General features: G+C 41.4%; 1 protein-coding gene across 26 annotated transcripts in view; it reads left to right on the forward strand.

Moving 5' to 3' along the window:
• Positions 1-23,024, forward strand: part of HIVEP2 (HIVEP zinc finger 2) — a 198,309-nt gene that overhangs the window by 765 nt on the left and 174,520 nt on the right. For 3 of the 26 annotated variants that reach the window (XM_082730827.1, XM_082730821.1, XM_082730826.1), the window contains exon 1: positions 408-1,289. The exons of 3 other annotated variants lie outside the window; for them this stretch is intronic. The gene's annotated coding sequence lies outside the window, so the exon portion shown is untranslated. Of the gene's footprint in view, positions 1-256; positions 1,290-1,483; positions 1,677-1,731; positions 1,976-23,024 lie in introns of those variants that run through there. 20 more of the 26 variants (XM_082730837.1, XM_082730833.1, XM_082730850.1 and 17 more) reach the window with 16 other exon arrangements.

Here is a 23,024-nt window from a genome sequence, read left to right on the forward strand (position 1 = left end):
TATAGAGAAATGGGGAAGTTGGGTGGGGGTGGGGGAGGTTTCCACGTCCCTAAAGGAAATTCTCAGGCTCCTAGAGACGCCCAAGTTTTTTTTGCATGACAAGTAGAGACCGGCTCTCGGGGGAGTTTCCCGATCCCAGCGAGCGCGAGCGCTAGCGCGAGGTCGGCGGCGGTCTTCCCGCCCCGAGCGGCCGCAACGGGGCCGGGACCTTCCCTCCCCGCCGCCTCCCTCCCCCCATCACCCCGCGCGCCGCACAGTCCTTTCTCGCTCGCCGGCTCCAGACTGGTTTTTCTGGTTCAACCTCCCTCCCTGGGACGCGCTGGGGGATCCGATGACGTCGCTGGCTGAGTCTCTCCCTCTTCCTCCCTCCCTCCCTCCGCCTCTCCCCCCGCCCGCCCTCGACGCGCACTCCTCCTAGTAACTTCTGTTCGGGGAGGCGCTGCCAGGAATAACCCGGTGCGTCCACAGCCCGGGAGGGGAGGCGGCCGCTGCGGCTCCCGCACGCAGACTGCTTGCGGCCCGGGCCTCGCGCTCCCTCGCGAGCCCCGCGGCCCCGACCCCATCTCCGTATACTGTCAGAAAAATAAATAAAGGAAAGAGGAGCCTGGGCAGGCGGTCGGGATCTCTTCCCTCCCTCCGCGCCCGCCCTCCCTCTGTCCTTAAGGAAATGCTACCAGACACCCCCCACCAGACACGCTCAGCCTTGGCGAGGAGCGGCCGCCGCGGCAGCGAGAACAAGGGCACCAGGGGGGTTTCCTCCTCCTCCTCCTCTTCCTCCTCTTCCTCCTTCTCCTCTCCGTCCTCCTCCTCCTCCTTCTCAGCGGTGACTTTCCAGGTGAGCGGCCGCCGCTGCTGCGAGGATCCCCCTTGCCCGCTCGGGCTCGGGCCGCCGCGTCGCGCCCTCCTCCCGCCCCTGTCACCCGGCGGCGGCCGGGAGCTGACAGCCGCTCGAGGGGCTCGCGGCCCGGAGGCGGGCAGCCGGCGGGAGGCGGGCTGGAGGTGAGAGGGTGGAGAGGAGGCGAGCGGGGCGCCGCCGAGTGCTGTCTCTCCCCGCCGGAGGAGGGTCTCCACAAAAACATCTTCGGGGACTGTGGCACAAGTCTTTGCCAAGTTCAGTCTTGGACCTTGAGGCTCCCCGGAGCCTGGAGCAACTTGGAGGGTCTTCTGGCTGGTTAACAATATTCCTACACGTCTGGACTTTGGGGTGCTGGGTGCAGCTTTGGGGTGCGTGGAGGGCGGACCGACCGTTTGGGAGAGCAGAGCGGCGGGAATCTAGGTTCCTCGGCTCGGTAAGTGGCCTAGGCGCCGTGTTTTTCCTGCCTTTTTTAGCACGGGGAGCTTGTTTCACTTTATACCGAAAACGCCTCCGCCGGGTTCGGTCGCCTCCAGCGGCGCGCGCCCCCGGCCCCTTCCTGGTTTCCCCAGGGTGAGGGTCGGAGGGGGCGGGGATGGGAGAGACCTCGCCAGGGGGGTCCGGCGCGTCGGGAAATGCGGGGAATACCCTGGCCGAGGATCTATGCAGATGAGGGGAGGCTGCTTTGCGTAATGTCCTGGGGGGAGGGGGCCGCGCGGGAGCGCTGGAGGCAGGAATGTGCCTGGTTACTAATGAGGGACGTGCACCGGCGCGCACCGCCCGGCCACCGCTGCGGCTGCCGCGGCCGCCGGTCCGTCGTCAGGTAGCGGGGGAGGGGGCCGCGGGCGTGCGGCGCGGGCCAGGGGCGGGCGGGCGGCGCGGGGGCCGGGCCGCCGGCCTGCGGCCGAGCTAGCGCGGCGAAGGCGCTAGCTGTTGGCATTTCAGTGACTCCTTTCTCCTCCGGAGCGAGGAAGGGAAGGAAGGAAGGAGAGAAGGAAGGAAGCGAGGAAGGAGGGGACTGTCTCGATGGAAGGTTCAGGCGGAGGCGCCCTCGCCTTGCGGGTGCACCGGCCGCAGAGCGGCTCCCGGCGCATCGGGCCGGCCGGGGGCGCGTGGAGACGGGTGGGGGCGGTTTGCATGCGTGTTTGTCTGTGCGTCTGCCGGGGGACCGGGAAGGGACATGTGTGTTTGGGCTCTGCACTGTAGGGAGCTGGGTCTGCGCCTTTATGTCTGTTCCCTGAAGTGGGTGGAACGTTGGCCCGTTCCGGGAATGTTCCATGACGTGGTGCAGCCACAGGAAGGGGGTTAACGAGGGGCTCTCTGCCGCGGCGGCTCTATCAAAGCAGATGTGCTGCCGCTGCTCTCACCTCCCTTCACCCCTCCCCCCGCCTTTCCATTCTGTGCGTCTGGTGTTGATAGGGGCGAGACAGGAAAACACTGCTCTGTGTGTGTGTGTGTTTGGGGTGGGGTAGGGTGGTGGGGTGGGGGTGGGGGTGATGTATGTGTGGTGTCTGTCGTATTTGGTGGGGGAGACTCCAGATCAGCTCTGCCACCCCAGCTGTTATCACAGATTGGTGCGCTTTATACGCATGTGCCTCTCGCGTTCTGTCCCTCTTACATAACACTGCCAGTGCAGCAGAGGACACGAGAAAATGCGACCCCAACCCTCCAAGCCCAAATTGGGTGAGGGGATAGAAGGTCAGGAAGTGTCCCTTGGTGTTGTCCTTCAGGGACGTTGCTTCCAGTGGAAAAAGGGAGGAGGGTAAAGAGGGTTTTCTTCAAGTGGCTCTTCTCATCTCTGACTTGAAAGCATCTAACTGAAAAGGACTGCAGGAACTAGTCTTCTCTAATGGGAAAGCTTTTACAGGCTTCGCCGAGGGAAAGTGGGTACTTTAACCTCGGGAGTACAGAGAAGACAGAGGGTCCTTAATAGACACTTAGAGGAGCTCAGCACTATGTGTGGGGTAGGGGTCAGTGGGGATGGCTTTGAGGGGACCGGAGAAATAACCCGATAATAGGTTTCGCTGGAGGCCTTAGGACACCTGTAATGGCTTAGAATTCTCACAGGAAGCAGTGTGTGCAACTGACATTGCAAAAGCCTTATTCTCTGCACAGTTTCTTAGGCCTAAAATGAACATAAAAAGGCTTGTTTCCGGTACTTTCATTATAATGGAAAATTTGAACCGATTGTTCTCCTTCCTTTTTTGCCATTTTAAAAATAACCCAATTTACCTCCAAATAAATATTGGTACTCTCTCCCACCCCCAAAGGCTAGACCTTGATAATTCACAAGAGAACTGTGTTTTTCTAGCATACTCAGAGCTCTAGTCAAGGGCTATTGATTTTTCTCTTCAGTACAGTTGTTTCTTTTGTGGCGCATAATCAAGCCCAGAAATTACTTGAAATATTAATAAGATCCATTTTAATTAAATTTGCAATGATCTGTCCTCCTAGAAAAAGGCCATTTAACTTTATTAGAAACATTTCCTCCAGTGGTATAGTATAGTAATGTTTGGTGATATTTGTCCTTGAGCAAACCAAGTTATTTTAAATATTTGCATATATATGTATATGGATATATATTACATTTATCTTCTGTATATGACATATGTATTAGTATTTGCAGATGTCTTGTGCTTTTCACCTTGTAAGAGTGCCAAAACAAGGTTTTAACCAAATAGATTGTGTAATGAGTAGATTTGGTTTGATTTTTACACTTGATCTTAGCCAAAAGGCTGAGAAGTGATTGATTTGGTTTGATTTTTAAGGTATAGGCCAAGGGGTTAACAGGACAGATATGCCTTCTGTGTGCTATCGCTTTCATTATTAGACAAAATTTCTGTGGACCACGAAGAAATCATGTTACCAGATAAGAACGGTGCATTTTATTTTGAGGTGAAAGGGATTTACCAACATCCACTTAATGACAGTATGCTTCAAGTGTCATAATCCTTTTTGACCACTAGGTTTGAAACGTGCAGTATCTTTCTTATGTACAGAGAAATGTTATATGACAATAGTGAATCTTTTGAAAATTGTCTGAGTTTCTTGCTTTGAACATAGGTCAGGTATAAAACAAAATTTGTTTGTTGGCATCTTTATCTCTTGATACGGTAATTGTATTTTATGAGGTTATGGTATCTGTATTTTATGAGGTTGGCTTTTTTAGAGACTGCTTCTTTTTATGTAAGAGTGCTTATGATTAAATTGATGTGAAATTGATCTGGGGGCAATTTTGGGAGTGGTAGCATATTAATGATACTATAGATATGAATTTTAACTTGTTAGGTCCCTGTGGAGGTCTTTGGGAAAATACTATTAAAGTAGATAAAACATTTTTATATTTCTATTAAACATGAGATGTGAAAATGGATTTACGATATGTGTGTTATCACAGAATGAAATCATATTATTTGACTACATCGAAAGATTAGCCAGCGGAATCTTTTGATTGATTAGGTTCCTTTTACATGAGATGTGTTTTCAAACGTTCTTGTTACCATGAAAACAAAACAGAGACAACATGTATGCAGGCGTTCCTTGTGGAATAATGATACATGTGTCTGCTTGAGCTTTTGGCACTTTGTCACTATTCAGGAAACCAGGTTGAATTTTTTGTGCTGATTGAATTTAAAATGAAAAAAAATTTTTTTAAAAGAATTTGCCTATTTTGATTTTTAAAGCAGGGCTTGCTTACTTCAACAACAACAATTACAAATAATAGTCTATTTGTGTTGGTTTAGATTTTTTTAGTTATCAATAATTAGCTGAGGTTAAACTGAAAGCTTCAACATAGCAAAAGTAGTTTTAAAGACCTATAGAAAATGTTATTCGGCATGAGTGAAAAGCGTACTCCATTAGGGTGTGGAATAATTTAATTCCTAATATAGTAACTATTATAATAAAGGAAAGGTGGTTAAGATCATCAACTGGATGGGTGGTCTGGGATCAAACAGGTTGCTACTCACCTAAGTCTGTTAAAAAACAAACACTGTTTTCAAATTTTGGTTCCTGTTCAGCCTAAACAGGACTCTATTATTGGTCTGTGCATCAATCTTGTAAGTGGAGAAATCGTTCACAATTCAAACCTCCACCTAGAAATTCCAATGCTATGCTTCTAGTTAAGGAATTTATATATAAACGCATCATGAATCCATATTTTGGCTAAAACATGGTATGTAAGGATTGCACCTTTTGAAGTGATATTATAAAAAGGAACCGAGGAAGTTTATTATCTCAACTGGGTGGATGTCAGGCTTTATAAGATACCTCACACTATCAGCATGTATGGGTTTCCTGTAACCACATAGGCAGAGCCTTCATTAATCTTGAGTAAAACTTCAGTGAATGTTCCAGTGAGGCTTCCCAATGCTGGAAGCTTGGAAGCTGTGGATGAACACAGAAGATTGAGAGAAAATGGGAAATCTTTATGAAAATAAGATTGTGCTTATTTGAAGGAAATTGTACAAATAAAATAATTTTCTATTGGTTCTTGGTATTTGATCACAATTTAAAAAAAAAAAAAGCATTGCATTCTATATGCTATTTATGGCAATGCTAACAAAAAAGTTGTAAATCAGTATTTGTAGCCGTGAGATGGCTCTAAGTAACTTGGAAGAATATTTGAGCACTTTATCTCTGATTGTGACCCAGCTAGTCTCCCTGTAAAAGAGGAAACATAGCCCACTTGGTCTGTGCAATCTTTGGATTCTCTGATGTGGACCCATGGCTAATAGCATTAAGATCGACATCATCAAGACTGAATTTGGAGTGGAATCAGAACTGTTTGATAATTTGTATCACTATTTTTTTTTTTTTTGAGCCAAATACATGCTACTCTTAAGATATATTATGTGTCAGTTGAGGTAGAAAGTATGGCATTTGATCTGTTCTACAAGTGTCCATACATTTGGATTTCCTATCCACTTAAAATTTGGAGTCTGACTAGGTAGACATATTTGAAGAAAGTGCTTTGGAGAGTAGAGATGAAAATGATGTTTGTATGCCTGAAGACAGTTCTGGGCAGAGAGCAGGTAGGGTTTGACCCATCACTTCTGGGTCAAGAGGTGATAGTGATTTTGACTTGTCATTCACATTCACATCATTCACATGTCTTAGCCATTTCTTCAGAGAACTATGACAGGTGACCCAGTCATCATTTATCAAAGGAAGTTATTCATCCATGCATTCAACAAGTATTCCCTATGGATCAGGCCTTGTGCTAGGCGCCAAGCATATAATGATGATTTAGACCAGAAAAAGAGCCTCTGATCAGTGGAGTTGACAGATAAGTAAAGCCACATTATGAGTGCTATGGACAAAATATGGAGGAATATGCCATCAAGGGTATATCACCCCTGTCTGAGGAGGTGATATTTGAGCTGAGATGGAAGCATAAGTTATGGTCAAGTGGAAAGAGTGGATGGGGAGAAAAAGAGTATTGTACAAAGAGGGAATAATGGAAATGCCTTTAGATTGGGGGATATATAGTGTTTTGGGGAGCTGAAAGCGAGCCAGTGTGGCTGGAGGGCACCATAACAAGAGATGGGGCAAGATGTAGCCAGACCATGTGGTTAGGACCCCATGAGTGATTATTATCTAGCCTGGTATAAATGGGGACACTGTCCTTGGAGAATCAAGACATATGATTGGCTATGTTAGAGACTGATCATTGGAGAGGGAGTTTGGGGGGGGGCAGGGCCTAGAAGTTGGAGAAGGCTTATTTATAGCAGGAATCCTCTTCCCAATACTTTGACACCAATGTTTCTTAATCCCTGGAGGTTTGTTATGATTCCATGCACTGACTTCACTTTGAGGGGTTTAGTTGGAGGTTAGCTATTGTTATTTGCAGATAATTTTTAGAAATAATAAATAATTTAAACTAAAAAGTACTTATTTGAGGCTCAAGTTAACTAAATTGGTCAACATCATTGATTCAATTAATGAATAATTACCAATTCCGAAGTCTTTACAAGGTCGCTGTTTGAAGAACCAATTAATCTTTAGAGCCCAGCACAAGCTGGATCTATATGTTTCTAAACAGCTAGAAACAGCTAGTGAAACATCCGGTTCCCCAGATAATTTAGATAATTTGTCTACACGACTGCAGATACCGGGACCTTTGGAAAAATGTAGATCTTATTTTTTATATTCTGTATGATTAAGGGTCGGGGTAACACAAAAGAGTAGGGGGAAAAAAGAGTAGAAAATAAAATTTCTTTGTATAATCTTGGACTCCTACTCCCTTTTGTCAACTATTGTAACTTAATTAATTTGCTCCATGTTTTAAGATTTATATAATGTAGAAAATTCAATTTAGGTTGCAAAAAGGGTCAGTATCTGTAGGAGAAGTCTCAAACTTGGGCTCTGGATTCAGACTTGGGGGTCAGAATGAGGATTGAGAGGTAAGAGGATGATGATCCCTGGCTTAAGAACTTCTTAGGATCTAGAGAAGACATATGGCTTATTAAATAAACTTTCTTAAAACTTACCAGTGGAAGTAGAGAATAAATGGAGGTATTTCTTTTTTTCTGACTGGAAAGATTAGAGGGTCTTTATGGAAAGAAGTTTTGATTGGTGGCCTTGAAGGTTGAAGTGAATGTCAGTAAATTCTCCTGAGAGGGAAGGGTGGGGCACAGTGAATTTAATCTATGTCCCGCCACCCATAGTTGTGCCAAGGGAGAGGAGGGGTGTGTGAACCTGGAAAGGTACCTTGGCTCCAGATCAGTTGGGGCATACAGCCCTCCTGAGAAAGTGGGACTTCACTTAGGTTTTATGAGCAGAGGAATGATGCTATAATGTGTATGTGTTCAGAAAGATTATACGAATTTATGGACTGGATATCTTGGTGGCAAGGAGACCATTAAATTGGTATAATGCCCCAAAAAGAAGTAAGGAAGTTTGACACTACTGCATGACAAGGAGAATTATTTTATCTTATTCATAGACATTTTAATAATTAACAAAAGTGATTTAAATGTTTTGATAAACATGGACAGATATGTATGGCAAGTTGTTAGTTTGAGCTACATCTTAAGAACAAAGGACTACACTATTATTTTAAGCTACTATAAAACTTTTTACTCTGAACAGTATTCATAAATATTAATAGTGAAAGTTGACTACCAAGCACTAACTTAAAAAAATGGTTATACTTAAAATTATAAGACATTTATGTTTTCAGGTGTAAATATTTAAGGAATAGATAGGTGATTCATTTTGGGGTTCATTAGGATAGTGCTTTCTCATTGATACCCAATTGTACCTATATCATGACAGTACTGGACTGATAGTGTAGTGCAGTGTATTTGCAAGGCAGTGCTTTTCTGACAAAGATTTATTTGGTGGTTTCATTTTCTCTGAAAAGGAAAGCAGAAGATCAGTGAAGCTCTTAGCATTTGCATTGTTACAGATTGACTTGATTTCGGAAGGCCAATGAAAAGGTGGGACTTTTGAAACTAGGCAGTGGGAAAATATAGACACACCCTTATTTATACTTGCTTGGGGATCTGTCGGCATGCATATGTGTATAGGCGTGCACGTGCATGTACAACACATGTATACTAATCTTAGCAAATTGTGTGTATTCAGTGAGAAAGAAAATTTTGATACTTCATATATAAGCATGAATTGTCATCCTGATAGTTGCAGCAAGACTTTCTTTTAAAATGGAGATTGGGTCTAATTCCATATAAAGAAGATTATAGGAAAGGTAATTTAAATTGTAAGTAGCTTTGTTCACTAAAATGCTAGATTCATTTGCAACAGTGTTTTATTTCTTTTGGAAGCCAGACAACTAGTTTAATAGTGTACATATGAAACACTAATTTGGCTTGTTAATTGGATGCAATTAAACTGAGGTTATTTTATACTGCTTAATTGTCTGAAAATTACATGTGTTGCCATGCCTGTGTAATGTGAGGCAAAAACTGGGGGTATAGTGGAAGCGGAGGTGGAGGGACGTAAGGTCTAGTACTGTCTTTGCAATTAGCTCTCTGTAAAAACTTGGAAGCAAGTCCTTTAAACTCTCTGGACTTCATTTGGAAATGAAAGGATTGGAACAGATGGGCTTCTAAAGCCTCTTCCAACTCATATTCTATCAGTTTATAAATTCTACTTTGTAGTTCTAGAGAACGCAGTGTCATTATATTCTGTAATTATGGTATTACAAGGATGAACTAAACACTTTCATAAAATCAGCACAGTGCCAATTTAGCAAATCCGTTAGAAGGAAGGGTATTTAGGCTGTAAGAGCACTTACTCTGTGCCAGGCTGCACACCAGGCACTCTCCAGTGACAACTGTCAGAGGGTTGGTGTTACTACCTTCATGGTTACACTTGAGGAGATCGACACTCAGAACAAAAGGTGAACTGATTTTTGCAGGGACACTGTCATAGTCCGTAATGAAGCAGGATTTGAACTCAGGGCCATTTGGCTCCAAAAACATTTGGTCGTTGCACCATTTCATGCAGCGGCATAAGCAACTGTTAGACACTGAAATTACTGCAGAGGTTAAAAAATTAAATTGCCAACCGTTTTGCTCACTTAGCACAGTGTTTAACCCTAGTAGTTTAGGCATATCCACCAGTGGGATAGACACTATGTGAAGAAGTTAGCCTCGGGGCTAAGAGCCTGGATTTTAAGTCAGACAGAGCAGGGTGAATTCCAGCTCCCTCACAAGCTCCGGGGAATTTCGGAGGGTCACTTAACCTCCCAGAGGTTACAAAATGAGGATGATAATATCTGTTTAAGGGTCATTGTGAAATTTTTATGAGAATGTGCGTCCCTGTCACTGAGCACAAAGTAAACGTTAAATGCCTGGTAACAATGATTATTATGAAGAAGGGATGAGACCCAAAGGCAGGGGGTGGGAAACACAGGAGAAATGAAATTGTTGTGACAGTAAACTATCACTTACACATTTTCAAATGGTCTATTAAACTCCTGATTGAAATGCTTTAAGAAACAATGTCAGGATGCCTGTGTATTTCGACCGTTGACAAGTGGAAATAGGGGTATTTCTCATTGAGCTACACTAGTGAAGTGAACGAAATTCTCTGGTTCTTCATGGATCATCCTTCTGGAGTTTTTTGGTCTAAAAATAGCCCTTGAGGCCTGAATTACCCAACTTGAACTTCCCCGTACATCGTACATCGGAAGAACTGGGGAACCAGTGTTTACTGCTGGGGCCTTGGGCTTGTTTAGGGGGTACAACTGGATTTGTTTCTGGGACTGTGGACTTTTAAACAAACATTTAGTAATTCAGCAGAGATTTATTCAGCACCTACTGCCCTGGGAAAGGTGCTGTTCGAGATGCTGGGGATTCATCAGTGAATAAAAGAGTTTTTAAAAATCCCCTGTCCTCATAGTGTTTACATTCCAGTGGACTGTTTTAGAAACTTTTGGGGGCAAATGTAGTTCATTGTGCTACTTTCCAGGGTTTTTAGAAATATCTACTTTCATATTGCATCTGTCAACCCAAATAACAGTTAATGAAGCATTGCAAGACTTAACAAATAAATCATTAATGCAAAAAGCCCATTTATTAGACCTGTATCTGTTATCTGTGTTTTTCAGAGTAACATAGTTTTTGAAGAGGTACTTTTTTGCATAACTAAATATTATATACCTTTTTTTAAAAAATTCCTCCTTAACAGTTTAGCATGATGGCCTTTCCTACCCTGTCGAATCAAATTCTGAGTATTTTTTCATAAGGAAAAAAAGAAAATGGTTTTTAAATGACACATTCTATTGTAAAATTCATGTATAAGCTTGTTAAGGTGGAGATATTATCACGACTTCTATTTGGCTTGTATATTGTTCGTCTTATTTAAATTAATTTTTTCATTTTTTTCCCCAGTAATTTTTGTGATCAAATTTCTAGCAGATTAGGGTGGTTTATGCTTTCACAAAAATGTGGTAAAAACACAGCTCATGGTAGAGAGTAGGCAGGCAGGAGGTATTTGGTAAATATTGCAGTCATAATTCTCAAGAAACTTATACTTGAAGTGTTAAGAAAAGACATTGGACTCACTGTAAAATGGCAGGAGGGGTCATCAGAATCAGATGATGGCTGAAGTCCTGGCTAATCTTTGCTCCAAGTGTTTCTTCAGTTTACTAGGAAGTCCTCTGGGAGACAGCTGTCTTCCCTGTATACCCAGCCTCACACTTCTTACAGCCTTGGTCCGGGTTTCCTTGGGCTCTGCAACTTTCCATTTGATTTTACAGCAACTGCCCAGGTAGAGCCATTTTAAGGTAATTTTTTCCTATAATTGGATAGGGAAGTTTATAGTTGACTGGAATTCTTCCTTGTGAGATAGTTTTCTTTGGCCATATTTTGTTTAGGGTGATCTGAATGAAACGCTATATGAAAGTAGTTACTGCTTACACATGTGGGGTTTAAGGAAAAGTTGTTTCTTGGTAGGTCTGCTTGGATAAATTTGGCATAAAAAGAGAATGTATTCCTTTACTCCATTAGAGATCTTGGCCTTGGAAGCAAAGAAAAATGCAGGAGGGAAAGCTGGGGCTGAATCTTTTCCTCTCATTTGAAGTGATGAACTCTGTCTTTGCAACCCACCAGGGCCCCATGAGACAGTCCTGATGGCTGGCCCCAACACTTTGTGGACAAGTCATGGGAAGTTCAGCTTCTAATTATCCATGGAATAATTATCAAACTTTATTTTTCTTTCTTCTCCTGATGCTTACATTTTGAATAATCCCCATTTCTCTAAGCAAGGGAAAAACCCAGGGTTATAAATATTGAATTTATTTTCATGTTACTCTGTTTATTTGTCATGTATCAGAAGTTTATGTTTGGAGAAATACAAGCTTTTTGGGTAAAATGAGAATATCGAACATCTTTGTGTCCTTGTTGTCAGGATGTGCTCATTAGAGCCTGAACCCAGTCCGCAGAGGGCGACCGAATGGCTGCTGGTAAATCCTGACCCCACTAGTTCATTGCTGGCCTCATTATTGATTTTCAAAATGATTCAGGCAAAGTGGCTGTACTTCTGTTATATTTCATTGTTTCTTCGTCTGTAAAAATGAAGCATTGTTTATAGCACTGCCCTACCTCCTGGGAACTGAGCAGGGTAACACAAGAGAATTGGAGTGGCTATTTTTAGGATGTGAAGCAACACTAAATTTTGAGAATAATTCAGTTGTTGAAAAAAATCTGATACACAGCAATACATTTGTGACAAGGGTTAGTAGAGTGTTCTTGAGATAATTGACTGCTATTGATGCAATTTATTATAGGCATATGCAATTGTTTTCAGAAAGATAATGGTTAGCAGCTCCGTGGATTGTTGTGATATCCCCAGTACATTTAAATTTTGCGTCGGTCATTAATGCACCTGTGTAGCGAAATTTCAGGATAGTTATACCCTTATTCAAGCAGAAGGAAGGAATCCAAAGACATTTGTTTTTGAATTTGTGATCTATTTGCTTGGTCCGATGGCCTCAGTTAGTATTCGTGATGAACTTGGTGCCCAAATTTAATCAAGTGTAGCTTTTAAAAATGGGCCAAGTGGCTGAGAATATTCAAAATGACTTTTTAAAATAAATCACCTGACAGTATAAAATATAACAAATAAATTGGACATTTAGCGTGGAGATTAGATTTTTTAAATAGACTCCAAATTTGTTCTGTCATCAGTTGATTTTGGTGATCTTTTATGAGAGTTTACTAATGTTAAATCTAATGGTGTCCAAAAGTGGTTATAGGGCATCAACAGCTGATTTAGAAAAATTTCACATTTTAGCTAATACCAGGAATTTCTATTGTGAGGAAATTGTCCTGATAATTTATCTTTCTTTTCCTATATCCTTGTGGGTTGTGTGGGATGGGAACAAGAAGGAAACAGAGGACACTTTGAAATTAATAACCCAATGGCCCTGGCTGTGAAGCCTGCTGTGGGTATATTAACCCTCCCCATAGCTATAAAAGCAAACTGTGTCTAAAAGTCTATCTAACATTTGTGATCTCCTTGACAGCAACAGGTTTTGGTTTGAATTTCATAAGACTTTTTGACAATATGCTGCACAGTTGTGTAAATCAAACTACTGTTTTCTTGTTTGACATGCCAGGTATTACTAAGAATATGAGGCAGGCAGAAGGAGAGCAGTGTAGAAATGGAATTCTGAGGGTCTTTGGAAGATGCAGGTGCCCTCCTTCCTTATTCAGGGCCTTTCCCAGAGGCCTTTTTCCAGGAGGGTCGGAATTTGGTTTTGAGTGGGCGGCATCTTTAGTATCAGTTCAGACCGTAATTCATTCTTTCTTTCTTCCTTTTTTTTTTTTTTTTTAGATTTTATTTATTTATTTGACAGAGATCACAAGTAGGCAGAGAGGCAGGCAGAGAGAGAGAGGAAGCAGGCCCCCTGCTGAGCAGAAAGCCTGATGCGGGGCTCGATCCCACAGTCCTGGGATCGTGACCTGAGCCAAAGGCAGAAGCTTTAACCCACTGAGCCACCCAGGTGCCCCATCAGATAATAATTCTGCATGTGACACCTTATTTAGGGCTTACTGATTTTTCAGATGATGTAAATGGTCTGACTTTGCAACGTAAGTCTTTTCATAGAATGTCAGGATTAGATAAAACCAGTGGAGGCATCATTTCATCCCCGACGGAGTGAAGAGAAATCACTCTGTATGAATCGCCAAGGACAGCATGCATTCAGTCTCTACTTACTCACCTCTTCTTTGCTTTGGGAGGCAGATTGCACTCCTGGACACTGCCGCTGATGAGCAGGTTTTGGCCTTCTGTAGTAGCCAAGTTTTCTCATTGACTTGCATGACATTCCTACAATTATTTAAAGATAGAGATCATGTTCATCTTAAGTGTTCTTTCCTCCAGGCTAAATATTCCTAGTTCATTCAACTAGACCTCTTATTAGGTTGTTTCATTTTTATTTTATTAATTTCTTCAGGGATCATGTCTGAAATGTACTGTAGGCTCTTATTTGTCATGAATCCTCAAAAGTAAATTGCTTATCGCCAGTTACTTTTCTGGATGTAGCCTCTTAACAACGGGGCAGAAGCATTTTACAGGAAAGGCCTAAACATGCTTGCTGAGACTTTTATAGCGGGAACAGAGGGCTGTGTAATAAGGTAACACAAATCTATTCTCACAAATAAAGTTACTGGCATTCTGGCACGTGTGTGATGTATGGGAATATAAAATATAAAGAGGAGTGTTTCACTATTCTTATCGTCAGGACTTTTGTGATCTGTACTGAACAGGGAAAAAGCACTGTGCAAAGGAAGCTGTAATTAAAAGAAGCAGGTGAAGTACCACAAGAGAGGCATATGGGAAGTACTAAGGGTGAAAATCGTCTCTGGCTGAGGAGTTCTGGGAATGTTTCATGGGAGAACGGGGTGCTTTAGATAGGTCTTGACTCTGATAGGCATCAATGTGGGAAAGTGTCAAGAGTATTCTGGGGGTACCTGGGTGGCTCAGTGGGTTAAAGCCCAGGGTCCTGGGATCGAGCCCCACATCAGGCTCTCTGCTAGCTTCCCTTCCCCTCTCTCTGCCTCTCTCTGCCTACCTGTGATCTCTGTCTGTCAAATGAATAAATAAAATCTTTAAAAAAAAAAGTATTCTCACAGAAGCATCTGATTTGAGGACAGCGTAAAATGCATATTAAGTGAGTGTAGGTGAAAAAGTTAAAATGCTTGGGATACATTGTCTAAGGACTTTATTCCAGCTTAAAGAGTTTGTACTTAGGGGCGCCTGGGTGGCTCAGTGGGTTAAGCCGCTGCCTTCGGCTCAGGTCATGATCTCAGGGTCCTGGGATCGAGTCCCGCATGGGGCTCTCTGCTCAACAGGGAGCCTGTTTCCTCCTCTTTCTCTCTGCCTGCCTCTCTGCCTCCTGGTGATCTCTCTCTGTCAAATAGATAAATAAAATCTTTAAAAAAAAAAAAAAAAGAGTTTGTACTTAATGTGATAAGTAATGGTGGAGGTACACAGTGCACCACAGGGAGAGTTTGGCCCCTGTTTTTGGCAGTTTCATAACTTTACAAATACAGTTAAATGAAATGAAAAAGATGAAAGATATGTGAAAATTTTTATAGAGAAAATTCTATTTCATGTGCATTTTGCATGAGACACACTGGTTTTGAATTAGCATATCGTTTTCTTTGAACTAGAAGCTCAGCAGTCTTCAGGATAATGGCTTTAATCGTAAGTAAAGTAAATGTATTACTGGTGGACATTTTGTTAACAGTCACACGTGGGCCAGTTACTCATACCTTTTCTACTTCCTACTCTTTGGTGGTATAAATGACATGGCACACTGACACTACGCTCAGCTCAAATGGTTGCCATTTTAGTATGAAGTAAATTAATCTTTTCTTTGATTTATATTTTCGATTAATAAAAAGTGGAGATATAGAATATTGGGAAGTACTTCTCTTCAGGTGCATGACTTGTAAGACTATTACCTGTATAGGACCTGGGAGTATGCATTGAGTTTTGTTGCATTTAAATAAAAATTTAGAGAAATTTTTTACTTTAGATCTGGACTGCCTTCAGTGTCTATGAGAAAAAGCCTTTTTTTTTTTTTTTTTTTTTTTTAGAAAATGCCTTTCTTAATTTGCCTACACAGATTGCTTATTAATCCACATAATAAATGGTAAACAAGGTGATGGGCATATATTTCACAGAACAAGGGGACTTATACACAGAAGTGATATCCTAGACAATATGTTAGACAAGAGTAACATAATTATATATTACTAAAACAAAAGGTACCATTTCCCGAGTGGGCACTTTGATTTTGGAACTCTTCTTTTAACCACTGTGGAAAATAACTTATTTTAGATTTAGCTCTGGTCACACTGTTAGTCTCCAGAGAAGTACAAAGGACTCTGTGAGGGACTAGGAGAGAATACAAAAATACTGAAGTGTAATACAGTAATTTATGCAGTTCATTAAATTTTAATTACACTTGAACGCATGTGGGAACACTGATGTTTCAATAACACTTGATTATAGGCCATCTGAGCACTTATTATTATTTAGACTTTATTGAGGGCCTATTCTGAAATAGTAAATATAAATGGAGGCTGAAAAAGGAGGTAGGCTCTTAAACACTTAAGTGCTATGTAACTTTTCCATTTGAGGAACATACTGTTTACCTGTAGCCTGATAAGTCTGAGGTGATGAGGTCCCAACTTGTTATCGTCTGGGAGAGGAAATGAGCAGTTCTTGAACCACCTGTGGGTCGTGGTACTTTCTTAGTGACAGGTGCTGTCTTTTGTGAAGTTGTCCAGTCTTGAAGGAATCAAGGCATGAATAATTTGCACTGAGGGTCATTTAATAAAGAGAAGGCTGTAACTTCGGAGGCAGCTTGTAAGAGGAATAAAATCATGGGACTTGGAAATACTGAAGTAGAAAGAGATCTTATTGGAACCAAAGATTGTGGAGCATGTCCTCAGATAGCTTTTCCACAAAAGGTTTATTCATTCCTGTGTGTGTGTGTGTGTGTGTGTGCGCGCACGTGCATAATGTAGTTCTCTCCTAATTTCTGTACCTTCCCCTTCCTGTTCACTCAGTGAGCTGTAATACTTCTTTGACTCTGTTTTGAGCTGGGCTCTGCTTGGGGCAAGTGCTGGCTCTCCAGGAACAATGCAGCCCTACAGTATGTAATGGAGAAAGGACGTGGAGCTGAGAAAGAAGACCACCCTGATGATTTTGTCATTGCATTTCTTGGGAGCCACTTTTCTGGAAAAACAACAAATGATTGGCAAATGCTTATTTGAGAAGAATCATCCTCAATACTGGATATTATAGAGAAGAATAAAAACCTAGTATATCCTAAATATTTTTACAGGTGCCAGTTTGTGTGATGGGTCAGCCTCTCCCAGTCATGTTACATCAAAGACAATCTGGAGTCTAAGAACATGGGGAGGCTCTTGGGGTAGAGAACTGGGATCTCAGAAACACAGAGACCCAGATAAGTATGGTAGCAATTCACAATTACTCTCATATGGTGACTAAAGGTCTAAATGAAACCGATCCTGAGTTAAATCCTGAGTTTTAAAGGAATGGACTTGAAAAAGCTCGTCTTGATTTTTTCTTGAATGGAATGGTGATATATTTTTTGAGGTTGGAACTGTGCAGTTTTAGAATGTACTTTAAAGTACAAAATTGGAGCATTTTGTTTCTAAAGAGAAAGCATAAAATACATTATCTTTATAAAATATCCTTTGTCCTCACAGTTGCCCGATATAAAAGAGGTGCTTTTGAAAATAGCACCAGGACCTGAAGAATTCACAGTTTATGATAATGGTTTATATTTTCAATTATTTATTTCTTCAAGTATGTATTTTTCATGATTTATTTAATGCTAACATACTGACCTTTTGTATTCTAAGTTACTACTAAATTTATGGTAATACTGATTTCACTTATTTATTTATTTAAAAAGATTTTTATTTATTTATTTGACACGGAGAGAGAGCCCACAACAGAGGGAGCAGCAGGCAAAGGGAGAGGAAGGAGAAGGCTCTCCACTGAGCAGGGAGGCCAGTGGGATTCCATCCCAGGACCTTGGGATCATGACCTGACGCTTCAAGGCAGACGCTTAACCCACTGAACCACTCAGGCATCTCAATACTGACTTCATTTATTCTGTAATTAGGATTATAAAACGGGATAATTTTTAGTCATCCCTTCCTTGTTCTTTCCAAGTGCCATCATCAGCAATTTAAGTGTGACCTAGAGAGCATGAACATGGGAATAGAATCTTCAGTAAACTTAGTATTTGAACAGTCACTTGCAGGTTTTGGAGTGTTAATTCTATACCATGGGCAGGTGATTGGAAGGAATAAGTAAAATTATGTTCTAATTGAAACCATGAGCATCACTGCAGAGATTCAATAAATAAAAAGATGATTGATCTGAGAGGGAAAAAAGCCAAGGGAAAAATGTTGTGAGATCACCCTGTAGATGGACAACTACTGTGGTATGTTCTAGGATTAGACACATTGGACTCAGTTTTACAATAAAGAGTCTTTTGGTACAGTTTGGGAAGCTCAGGAAAGATGTTCAAAAGTTACTGTATTCAAGCTAAATAAATAAAGTGGTCAGTGGTGATTATTTCGTGGCTTCCCTCCCAGCATTCATGAGTAGGCACTGGCAGCTAAGCTAGTCTAGAGCCGCCTATGGAGGACAGAAGGGTGGTTTTAGTTTGGAGTTAGGAGTATGGGAATGGGAAGGATTTGTGGTTCCTTTTCAACAAAATTGAAAAGTTTGTATGAGTTCCATACATTTATCCTAGTCTTGTGTTCTTTAAGCCTCCTTCTTGATAAAATGGGGATAAGATTATATGTGAAATAAATGGTAAACTCTAATAAGCTGTGCAAGCTTAAGATATTATGTATGCAGTATTTCATTGTGTTATGGAAATGTTTGGAAATAAGACAACAAAAGAAGTACAAGGGGCTTTGAATCACATTAGGTGGAAGCCAAGGTAACCTTTAATATTGCCCCTAGGTAGTACATGACTGGGTAGAACAACTCACATTTATTAAATTGCAAAGTCTTTCAGGTACACTTAAAGTATATTTAAAAAGTTCAGTAAACTTTTAAAAATGTAACTTCTTTATCAAGGAGAGGTAAAAGAACTTCGTGAAAGCAGAAAGCATAGACTTTGTAATTCTTAGATTCATTTACTTGTGAATCCATAGGTTACAATGCAGTACACATTTTAAACATCATGACACTTAGTCTAAACATGTTTTTAAAAAATAGAGTTCATTTTTTAGAGCAATTTTAGGTTCACAGCAAAACTGTGTGGAACAGAGATTTCCCAGATCAGCCTACATTCTGCACCACACCCCCAACCAGAGTCTCCTCCACTATAGAAATCTTTGCACCAGAGTGGTACAGTTGTTACAACTGATGAATCCATGCAGACACATCATTATCACCCAGAGCCATAATTTACACTTGGTAGACCGTAAGTATTTTACTTCCATGTCCTGATGTGAAACTTCGGTTAGTTAAAATATTCAAGATGGTGGCACAGCATAACATTTGTTAACATTGATTCAGCATGAGAAGATGCCTTGTGGTCTTCCTTTTAAACTTTATTAACCTTAAGCTACTGCTTCTCTAGAATTACACCTGTTAGAATCTGGTTTATGTTTTCACACTAAACGGAAGGCTGGAAATTTAGGATAAAAGAAACGATAAAAATCACCATTATTTTTAACTGAATGGGTAATTTCCATTTTAAAACATTCTGGCCATAAGTTTTGTGTGCTATTAAAGTGGCAAAGTACAAGATTGAAAGCTTTGTGAGAGACTCTGATTTTTTTTATATTAAACATTTGATATATAGCAAATGAAGGCCCTGATAGGACTTTATATGTATGTAGTGGGTGTTTTAATAATGAAAACATACAGAATATGCTTTTTTTTTTCAGAATATAATTTTTATTTGCATAACAGAATATGCTTTTTAGAAATATCTAAACAGACTCGCCTCCCTTGGCCTCCCTGGAGCTATGCAGCATGGAAATGTTCTCTTTTCTATCTCAGTTACTTCAGGAATCCGCAATTAAGAGATAGAAAAAGGAGGAGAAAACATAGCAACAACACTGAAATCATCTTCCCTTTTTATTATTTAAAAATAACCCCAGTGAGGGGGGGAAAAAAAAAAGAGTCACCTTTGGGGAAATTACGCTGAAAATGAAGCTAAGAAACTTATGCAAGGAAAGTGCTTTCTCTAAGCACCTGAAAACATACGTCTTTCCGCGCAGTCTGGGGGAATGGACGAGGAGCGGGAGGAGGCCAGCCCGCTGTGACCTGAGCGCAGCGCTGGAGTCGCCCGGCTTGGTGTGGTTCGGGAGGAAGAGCGACTCCCCCACTGCGGAGGCGGGCGCTGCTCTGGGTGGCTCCTCCGTGTCCCTGCCCCTGCGCCGGGGCAGTGCGGGCACCGGCTCAGGGAGCCCTTCCAGGACAGGGGAGCCCCGGCCGCCTGGCCCTCCCCCGCCGCGCCTGGCCCGCCCTGGAAGGGGCTGAACTTTGGCCCCCGGTCCGCTGACACCCGAGGGAGTGTGAATGCAATGACGTCTCCGCTCGGTTCAGCTGCACAACAGGAAATGCTCTCGGCCTCCCCCCTTCCTGCCCGGAGAAAGTGGGGCTCCTTTTTCCCGGCGGCCCGGCCCGCCGCGCCGGCTGAGACCTACTTTCGGGGCCGCCGCCTGCGCCGGGTCCGGGAGGAGGGGGCGGGGAGGGGCGCGGGGGAAAAGGGACCCCGAGGGGGAGGATGCACTTGGCTTTGCAATGGCTCACGTTGCTGATTGTGCCAGGGGACTCCACGGTGCTGAAAAGACCGAATGTCGGGTGACCGCTGGCTCTGGGGAGTCCACATCACTTGCATAAGAGAGGGAACACCCAGTCAGGTGGGCCAAAAATAGGAGCGAGCTCCCGAAATCGAATCGAATAGTGCTGAATAATGCTGACCAGAGAGGGCCAGAGCGGACTTTCCATCGCCTCAGTAGAATGTACAATCTTCCTTTTCACAAAGCCCTGACAGGAAACCTTTTGTTTAACCTCCTTCTAACTGTCACCTCTTACTTTGTTGTGGCGACAAAGATACGAAGAACATTTAGTGCAAAGCACAAACATCATGCTGTTCTTACACAGCTCAAGACAGAGCCATTACAAGAACATTATCTCCGTATTCGTGAGTTTAATCCTTGTTGTTTAGGTAGTGAATCTTGTGTGAATAAACGGATGATTTTGTGAGTTTGAGCCCAGTACTATGGCCCTGGATTTACTGCCCTTATAGATTTTTACTGTTTTCCTACATTTTTGTTTTTATTTATTTATTTATTTTTGCTATAGATAGGCTTATGAAATTGAAGCCAAGCAAATAAATCCAGGCTTTTTAAAATAAAAGGTGTTTTACTTTGTGCCAATGATCTTTCAGGTTACATTTTAGAATAGGTGTTTAGTATTAACATTCTGTAATTTAGTAACATAGATCTTGCCTGTTTCATATACTTGCCAACATGGTAAAAAAGAGTAGCATCAGCTGGGCAGTCCTCATTGTGATTACTTTCTCCTTGACTCATGAATAGGCTTTGTAATGGTAGATTGTTCTTTTGGCCACACAGCCAAAATGCCAGAGTTCACAGGGAGGTCTGCTAAGGTTTCTTCTATTATAGACTTGATAGTGAAAAGATTTAATAGATTCAAATATCACTTAGTAGTTCTTAGTAAATGTAGAAAATCATTTCACATTGGAATATACACCGTGTACATGTTGAAGTTAAACTGAGTCATAAAGCTAATCACTGATTTTTTAACTTTTATAGCTGTTGTCTAATTTTTTTTTTTTTAAATAAAGTCCCCATGGGATCATCGAGTGTGTATGCACTACAATATCATTTCCCTTGGGATGCTTTCAGCTGATTTATGCAATAAGGAAGTGAAAGATTACTTAGTACATTTGGAAGAAGAGCTATAGATTTAAAAATTATATCTTTTTTTTAAAGATGTCTTTTTCCTTACAGAATTTAACACAAAGATTCTCTTTACTATCCAAGCCTCACGCAAGTTGTTATTTTAGCTCTCTTATTTGGTTATGAAATGCACAAAAATATTTATACAGATATTCTCGGTGGCCCACTAGAGCAAATAAAGTTAGAAGTTTAGGACAGAGGGGAGGTTGTGGCTCCTTGGAGCCATGCCAAAGGGAGCGGACTCCATTATAGTACACTATGAATAGTCCGACGGATTCAAGAGGCAAAATGGGATGGTGTGAATGGAAACGTTTCACAAAACTGGAAGGCACTGTGCTAGTGCGAGATCATTTTTTTTGTTTTTTAAATATGATTCTCTTTTCCCTTCTCTCTCCCTATTGTAACATTATACAGAGGGTGTATCTGATATGACAAGGAAAACTGTTATGTAATGTTAGTTTCATCCTTTGTGGCCACTTTATCGTTGTATCCCCTGCACTATGTTTATTTGCTCTATATGAAGATTTAACTGCTTTTAAACCCAGCTTTGCCATTTACAGAACTGGTATTATGAAAGTATTTATTTAGCGGTATTAATTGAAGGATCAATTACTCCAGCTCTGTGTTAACAATAATCTTTAGTTTTTATGCAACATCTTGTTGGATGTACTAAGTAGCATCCTTAGGCACATTAGCTAAATCCCATAACAACCAGGAGATTAGCATGGTGTTTTATGAAAGTCATTGTGTGAGGAGTTCTTATAGACTGTACATAGAATCTGAATTTCCTTAACATTAAGCCAAACCCAACACCTCATCTGTAATTGTCATCCAAACATATGTAATTTGATTCATATATGAGTTAGAAATATATCCATTTTTGGGATATATTCTGCTTTTTAAGCTGCGGAAGAATTTTGTGCCTTTATAGTGACCCAAACTACAGCTCTGATGAGGATAGGTAAAAGAATATTTTTTACCTTTCAGCTAAGAACGCTGTGTTTCTTGGAGGAAAATCGTAGAATAAAAGCAGTCCTCCATTGTATTTTGGAATCATAGTTTGAAATATCTTAAAAAGCATTTAAAAAAATTGGTTTATTACTGTCTGTCTTTTCCAATGAGGTACACAAGCTAGGGCAGAGTTTGCCTCATCACCACTGAACACCCAGTACCTAGAACAGTGCTCTCCCAGGAGCACTGGAGAGGTGCTGAATGAAGAAAGTAAGACAATACCACTATCTCTTGTGTTTTGGATGCTGCTTCATATTCCAGAATCCTCTTTTTGTTAAGCGACTTAAACTCAGTGATCATGGGACATTATTTGATTTTTCAATGGAATGTAAACATGTAGTAGGTACACAATATGCATGTAGTCAGTGGAAAAATATTGAAACATCATGATAGATAGCAGCAATATTACCATCTTGGGACTTTATTTGTGATTCTAATTTTTTGCAATCCTACTTTTCTAAGGAGAGTAATTTTTGAAAAAGCTTACTGACCTGTTGGTTCACAAAAGAAGACATTGAACAAAGCTGAAGAGTTGCCCACTTGAATTTGAGTCATTTTTGTGAGCACTTAATTCAAGGGTTTAAGAGCAGACTGAGATCCAAAGATCCCCTGAACTCTTAAACATATTTGACCATTCATTACCCAACACATACTTTGATGCTGCATTTGAGCCTATCTGGAAA

This window comes from Mustela nivalis, assembly GCF_964662115.1.
Source record: "Mustela nivalis genome assembly, chromosome: 5".
In the NCBI taxonomy this organism is placed as follows: Eukaryota; Metazoa; Chordata; class Mammalia; order Carnivora; family Mustelidae; genus Mustela; species Mustela nivalis.